Source organism: Saimiri boliviensis, chromosome 8 (genome assembly GCF_048565385.1).
Source record: "Saimiri boliviensis isolate mSaiBol1 chromosome 8, mSaiBol1.pri, whole genome shotgun sequence".
NCBI lineage: Eukaryota > Metazoa > Chordata > Mammalia > Primates > Cebidae > Saimiri > Saimiri boliviensis.
Window position 1 is genome coordinate 48,695,616 of NC_133456.1, and position 6,726 is coordinate 48,702,341.

Here is a 6,726-nt window from a genome sequence, read left to right on the forward strand (position 1 = left end):
CTAAACTCTAACTTCCATAACTTTCCACTGCCTACACCAAACCTATAAAACCAACTCCTATCCCACCGCCCCCCACTGACTCTCTTTTGAGACTCAGCCCGCCCGCACCCAGGTGAATAAACAGCCATGTTGCTCACACAAAGCCTGTTTGGGTGGCGGGGGGGGTCTCTTCATACAGAACGTGTGTTTCAACATTTGGTGATGAAACCTGGGATGGGGACTCCTTTGGGGAGACCAGCCCCCTGTCCCTGCTCCCTTTCTGGGAAGAGACCCACCTAGGACCCTGACACATCAGACCAGACCAGCAGCTCACCCTTAGCGTGCCTTCCAATCAGGGAGCCGTCTCTGTCCCTCCTCTTTCTCTCTCTTGTCCTTCAGGGAAGAGGAGACAAGTTTCTTCCCTCTTTCTCTCTCTTTTCCTTTAAATCTTTCTCCTTTTAGTAGAGACAAAGGAGACACTCTTTATCCATGTAGAGACAGAGAAAGACAGGTCTCTCCCTCTCGCTCAAAATCTCCCACATGGGTCATGGACTCAGGAAAAGTCTTTCATTTGTGTCTGGTCAATCACGGGGACACCTGCCTCGATTGCTCGCCCACGTTCCAGCCTAGGAATCAGTCAGGGTCGCCCACTGAACACCCTGGGGCAGGTGTCCCCAAACTACAGCCCGCGGGCCACATGCAGCCCCCTGAGGCCATTTATCTGGCCCCCCGCCGCACTTCAGGAAGGGGCATCTCTTTCATACGTGGTCAGTGAGAGGAGCACAGTATGTGGCGGCCCTCCAACGGTCTGAGGGACAGTGAAATGGCCCCCTGTGTAAAAAGTTTGGGGACGCCTGCCTGGGGGCTGCTCGCTCCTTCTCCTCGTCTCTACTTTTCTTAAACTTACCTCCTTTGCTGTGTGCAATATTCCACCCTCTAGTCCTCTGTCTCCGCCTCTAGCCTGAGTCTAAAAAACCTAAAACCTCTTCAGCTGTCACCTGATCTGAAACCTAAACGTCCCATTTGTTCTGTAACACAGCCTGGCCTCAATACAAATGAGACAGTGGTTCCGAATGGCCAGAAAACGGCACTTTCAATTTGTCTATTCTGCGAGACCTAAACAATTTTTGTCATCAAGTGGGCAAATAAATGGTCTGACGTGCCTGACGTCCAGGTGTTTTTTTTTGTTTTTGTTTTTTACACCCCGATCCCTGCCTCATCTCGGCTCTCAATGCAACCCGCCCCAAATTTTCCTTCTCTCCCTTCCTTCCACCCCTCCTGTGTCTGCTGGTGACCCAGAATCCTCCTTGTCCATTGACCATTCCGACCTTTCTTCTCCCCACCTGTCTGAACCAGAACCCAATCCAGGCCCTAGCCCCCCACCCCCAGAGCCTCCCTCCTCTTCCTCTGCCCACAACCCACCTCCGCATGTCTCTCTTGTCGCCTCCCCACCTCATAGCCACCCGGCTTCCAGTTCAGCCCTGCGGCTGCCTCCTCCGCCCTGCGAGAGGTGGCTGGAGCCAAAGCATCGTTAGGGTGCACGTGCCTGTCCCTTTATCAGACCTTTCCCAAATCGACCAATGGTTAGGCTCCTTTTTCATCACACCCTACTGAATATATATACAAGAGTTCCGATACTGAACCCAGTCCTATAACCTACTTAAATGTCACCCTTACTTCTATGCTTACCCCAGAAGAATGCTTAATATTCATTTTAGGCCGGGCGTGGTGGCTCACGCCTATAATCCCAGCACTTTGGGAGGCCGAGGTGGGTGGATCACGAGGTCAAGAGATCGAGACCATCCTGGTCAACAAGGTGAAACCCCGTCTCTACTAAAAATACAAAAAATTAGCTGGGCATGGTGGTGCGTGCCTGTAATCCCAGCTACTCAGGAGGCTGAGACAGGAGAATTGCTTGAACCCGGGAGGCGGAGGTTGCGGTGAGCCGAGATCGCGCCATTGCACTCCAGCCTGGGTAACAAGAGCGAAACTCCGTCTCAAAAAAACAAACAAACAAACAAAAAAAAAACACATGTTATCACCCAATCAGTCCCTGACATTAAAAAAGCTATAGAAATTAAACTGGGCGTGGTGGCTCACGCCTGTAATCCCAGCACTTTGGGAGGCCAAGGTGGGCGGATCACCAGGTCAGGAGATATCAACCATCCTGGCTAACATGGTGAAACCCCGTCTCTAAAAAAAAAAAAAAAGGCTGGGCGCGGTGGCTCACGCCTGTAATCCCAGCACTTTGGGAGGCCGAGGCGGGTGGATCACGAGGTCGAGAGATCGAGACCATCCTGGTCAACATGGTGAAACCCCGTCTCTACTAAAAATACAAAACATTAGCTGGGCATGGTGGCGCGTGCCTGTAATCCCAGCTACTCAGGAGGCTGAGGCAGGAGAATTGCCTGAACCCAGGAGGCGGAGGTTGCGGTGAGCCGAGATCGCGCCATTGCACTCCAGCCTGGGTAACAAGAGTGAAACTCCGTCTCAAAAAAAAAAAAAAAAATAAAAATAAAATCTGGCTCTCAAACCCCACAACCGGAATTAATCAACCCAGCTTTCCTCTGTAGTAAGACAAACCCCCCACACCACCCGCTCACAAAGACTTCAAAGCGCGCAGAGTGCAGCGTCCAGCTGCCCCTCCCAGACCTTGCTTCAAGTATCAGAAACCTGGCCACTGGACCAAGGAAGGCCCACAGCCTGCAATTCCTCCTAATCCCTGCCCTGTCTGCGCCTGGCCCCTACTGAAAATCAGACCGTCCGACTCACATCGCTGTTCCTTGTCTTGGCGGCTGGAGACTGATGCTGCCCAAACATCTTGGAAGACCCCTGGACCGTCACAGACCCTGAGCTTCAGGTAACTGACAGCGGATGGTAAGTCTATTTCCTTCTTAATCAACACGGGGCCACCCACCCCACGCTGCCTTCCTTCCAAGGACCTGTCTCCTTGGCCTCCATCACTGTTGTGGGAATTGACAGCAAGGCCCCCAGGCCTCTCACATGTCCCCAAGTCTGGTGTCATTAGGCCAGCCTTCCTTTCCACCTCCCCGCCTCGCAAGCTCACCCCACCCTCCTACCCTCTCATCCTTCGATGACTGCTTCCATCCAGAATACCAGCCCCTGGCTCGTCTTTTTTTTTTTTTTTTTTTTTTTTTTTTAAGACAGTTTCACTCTTGTTACCCAGGCTGGAGTGCAATGGCGCGATCTCGGCTCACCGCAACCTCCGCCTCCTGGGTTCAGGCAATTCTCCTGCCTCAGCCTCCTGAGTAGCTGGGATTACAGGCACGTGCCACCACGCCCAGCTAATGTTTTGTATTTTCAGTAGAGACGGGGTTTCACCACGTTGACCAGGATGGTCTCGATCTCTTGACCTCATGATCCACCCGCCTCGGCCTCCCAAAGTGCTGGGATTACAGGCGTGAGCCACCGCGCCCGGCCAGAATGTTGTTTTTATGTAAACCAGTCTGGCCTCGTATATGATGCCATCAATAGATTAAAAGAACCCACAAGCTCACGACAGGCACATGGTTATTCTGGAGCTGGCTGGACTGGCTGGACACTCTCTAACAGGGCGTCACGGCTTCTTCCCATCCTTAGTCCTCCGATACCTTTCTCCTTCTCTTATTTGAACCCTGTGTTTTCCGATTAATCTCTCAGTTCCTGCAAAATCGTATATAAGCGATAACCCATCAGTCAATATGACAAACGCTCCTTCTAACAACCCCGCGACATCACCCCTTGCCCCGAGACCTCCCCGCTGTCTAAATTCTTCCCATTGTTAGCTTTCCGTGCCTTCCCCAATCCTGCTCCAAGCAGCCCTGAGAAACATCACCCCACCGCCCCTCTGGGCGGCCTTCCTGATATTCCACCGCCCTCCACTCTTCATGTCTTTTTCCTTTATATTACTAATATAAAAAGACAGGAATGTAAGGTCTTTCAGGCTAACTGGCTGCACCATCGGCCATACGCCAAGTCAGGCCCTATGGAGACCCCAGTGACCCGCACGTACACCACAGGAGGGCCTCCTGGAACTAGCAAATCTGAAGTAACTGGAGGACCATGAAAAGAAGAATGATCAATCCCTGCAGCACCTAAAACGTTCTCCACTGTTCCTTATTCCCGCCTCAATTGATAAGGCCATTGGACTTGGTAACCCACCTTGGTCAACCTCGTGACTCCAGACCCTACAACCCCCCTCGGCTTGCAAAAACCGCCCTAAACTGTAACTTCTGTAACTTTCCACTGTCTACGCCAAACCTATAAAACCAACTCCTATCCCACCGCTCCCCCACTGACTCTCTTTTCAGACTCAGCCCTCTCGCACCCGGGTGAATAAACAGCCACGTTGCTCACACAAAGCCTGTTTTTTTTTTTGGGGGGGGGGGGTCTCTTCCTTCAGAGCACATGTTTTAACAGTTTTATGTGAATATTATGTATTTTCCCACTTATTAGGTTATTTTTAATTTGTCTTATGGTGTTTTATAGTCTTCATGCGTACATTTTTTTAAGATCTATTTTTAGTTACAATTACAACTCACAATCGTGAGTTGCATTGTTGGGGTCAAAAAATAAGGCTGGTTGTGGTGGCTCCAGCCTGTAATCCCAGCACTTTGGGAGGCCAAGACGGGTGCATCACCTGAGGTCGGGAATTCAAGACCAGCCTGGCCAACATGGCGAAACCCTGTCACTACTGAAAATAAAAATAATCAGCTGGGTGTGGTGGCACAGGCTTGTAGTTCCAACTACTCAGGAGACTGAGGCAGGAGAATCACTTGAACCTGGGAGGCGGAGGTTGCAGTGAGCTGAAATCATGCCACTGCACTCTAGCCTGGGTGACAAAAAGAGACTTCATTTTGAAAGAAAAGAGAAAAGAAAAAAAAAGGAAAGAAAAAAGAGAAAGAAAGAAAAGAAAGAAAAGAAGAAAGAAAATAATGCCTCAAAGTATGGTGCTTCTGGTGTGCCGAGTGCCCTGAACGAATGGAAAACCGAGGCCGCTGTTACCTTCTCCAGCTCCCTTGTCCTCCCTCGTCTTTACCTCCCTAAGCCCAGGGAGGGGCTTTCTTTGAAGTTTCCTTATCTGACCAAGGGAAGTTCCTCTGGAAGAAATGCAACTGTCACGAGCAATCCCTTCATAGTATGTCAGGCAATCTTGATGTAAGAAAAAAACCTTGACAGCATCTCTTAAAAAAAAAAACCTAAAAAAACTTAAAAGAGAAAAAAACCTTGAAACTCATAGCCTTCATTTATTAGTCAAACTAGAAATGAATCTTTTTTTTTTTTTTGAGATGGAGTTTTGCTCTTGTGACCCGGGCTGGAGTGCAGTGGCAAGATCTTGGCTCACCGCAACCTCCGCCTCCTGGGTTCAGGCAATTCTCCTGCCTCAGCCTCCTGAGTAGCTGGGATTACAGGTGCGCGCCACCACACCCAGCTGATTTTTTGTATTTTTAGTAGAGACGGGGTTTCTCCATGTTGACCAGGATGGTCTCGATCTCCTGACCTCGTGATCCACCCGCCTCAGCCTCCCAAAGTGCTGGGATTACAGGCTTGAGCCACCGCGCCCGGCAGAAATGAATCTTAGTTCTACAACGTAGTTCAACTTTCCCATTTACTAGGACCTGACCTGGTAAGCAGCAGCACTGTACATTCTAGTGGAGCGTGGGCGGCTCGTGCCTATAATCTCTGCACTTTGGGAGATCGAGGTGGGCAGATCGCTTGAGCCCAGGAGTTTGAGAACAACAGCCTAAGCAACATGGTGAAAGCCTAGCTCTGCAAAAAAACACAAACTCAGCCAGGTGTGGTGGCATGCACCTGTAGTCCCAGCTACTCAAGAGGCTGAGGCTAGAGGTCGCTTGAGCTGGGAGACGGAGGGTCCACTGAGCCGAGATTGTGCCATTGCACTCCAGCCTGGGTGACAGAGCTACTGAGTCTCCAAAAGAAAAAAAAACAAAACAAAAACATTAAAATATATTCTAAAAGGGAAGTATCTGACAAGCTCTTGTCAAGTAAACTAAAGGAAAAAGCTGCACCAACCGCGTGGGAGGGAATGGTTAGTAAATAAGTGATAAAAAATGAAAGAAAACAACGTGGTCTGAAAAACTCATGATAACCAAAGAAATGAAGTTTGGGCATCTACAACGTGATAACAACGCAGAGAATGCAAAGAACGCAAACTGAGTCAAAAAACACCAATAAATTGTCAAGTGGTGATACTTAAGTCAAGAGGAGGAGACAGAAGTGTAGGGTAGAAAGAAACATCAAATATTTGAAGTAATTAAGATTACTTTCTCTTTATGGTCTTAAATCCGTACGTAGGGTTAACAGAAAACACAGGTAAAAGAACAGCTTCTAGGCCAGGTGCGGTGGCTCACGCCTCTAATTCCAGCACTTTGGGAGGCTGAGGTGGGTGGATCACCTGCGGTCAGGAGTTCAATACTACCCTGAGCAATATGACGAAACACCATCACTACTAAAAATACAAAAATTGGCCAGGTGTGGTGGCATGTGCCTGTAGTCCCAGCTACTCGGGAGGCTGACACACGAGAATCGCTTAAACCCAGGAGGTGGAGGTTGCAGTGAGCCAAGATCGCACCACTGCACTCCCCAGACTGCGCAATGGAGTGTGACTCTATCTCAAAACAAAAACAAGAAAACCTTCCAATACTAAAGTGATTGGCCAATCAAGGCTTTGGCAAGATTTTCTAAAGCACAGGACAGACAATCCTTTGGCACTGGGGGAGGTTTACA